Source organism: Solanum pennellii, chromosome 8, assembly GCF_001406875.1.
Source record: "Solanum pennellii chromosome 8, SPENNV200".
Taxonomy (NCBI): domain Eukaryota; kingdom Viridiplantae; phylum Streptophyta; class Magnoliopsida; order Solanales; family Solanaceae; genus Solanum; species Solanum pennellii.
Genome location: NC_028644.1, coordinates 54,130,633 through 54,131,471, shown reverse-complemented (window position 1 = coordinate 54,131,471; position 839 = coordinate 54,130,633). Strand labels below are relative to the sequence as shown.

At 30.8% G+C, this 839-nt stretch overlaps 1 protein-coding gene across 1 annotated transcript in view; it reads right to left on the bottom strand.

The window, feature by feature from the left end:
- Positions 1–839, bottom strand: part of LOC107026828 (retrovirus-related Pol polyprotein from transposon RE2) — a 26,599-nt gene that overhangs the window by 3,079 nt on the left and 22,681 nt on the right. The gene's annotated exons all lie outside the window — the stretch shown is intronic.

Sequence of the window (839 nt, the reverse complement as noted above, 5' to 3'; positions counted from 1 at the left end):
GGTGGGGGTGGGGGGTGGGGAGAAAGAGGAGTTGAAGAAACGGTGAAATTCAATTGAAAATTTGTACTTTTCAAAAAACAAAACGAGACTATTTGGTGACAAAATAAATAGACAAAAAAATTGCTAAAAAAGGGCAATAGACTATAGATTGTCATAGTTGTGCTAATTTTTCTTTCTTTAGCATATTTGTAGTCAATGATATAGTAACCTAAAAATTGAGATAATAAAGCAAAGTAACCATTTGATATTGTCCTATTTATGCTTAGCTAAGAGCAACGTCAATATAGAATTTGATGAGGAATAGTATATGATTGATGTGATGATAACAAAATGATTCAAACTAAAGAGATGGTCTATGATCTTGACCGTTAATTGTCTTTGTTTCTTGCTGAATTTAATGTGTTTGACTGATAAATGGTTCTTCTTTTTTTTTTTTTTTGATTGACATGTATGAAAATCGTAAAGTTCATTGCATGCATTGTAGTTGTTAATCTTCTTGTAGCTGATGCATGTTAATCATGCATGATCATGAAGCTACAGTAGAGAAGAAGTGAAGAAAAGAAACAGAGAAGAACAGAGAAGAACCGGAAGAAGAAGCAAGAAGAAGAGGCAGTATAGATGAAGGAAACGTGTATATTCCTTGTGTATTTTCTCAAGTGTATCTCTTTGTAATCTGTACATTCAACTATATATATATATACAAGAATAACAAATTTATTCTAACTACTCTAACAACCTTCTAACTACTTTAACAACTTCTTTGATGGATAGTCCTCTTAATTACAATTATTTACATAATGAACCTAACACTAAAGCTTTAAGTAATGCCTTCTTTAATA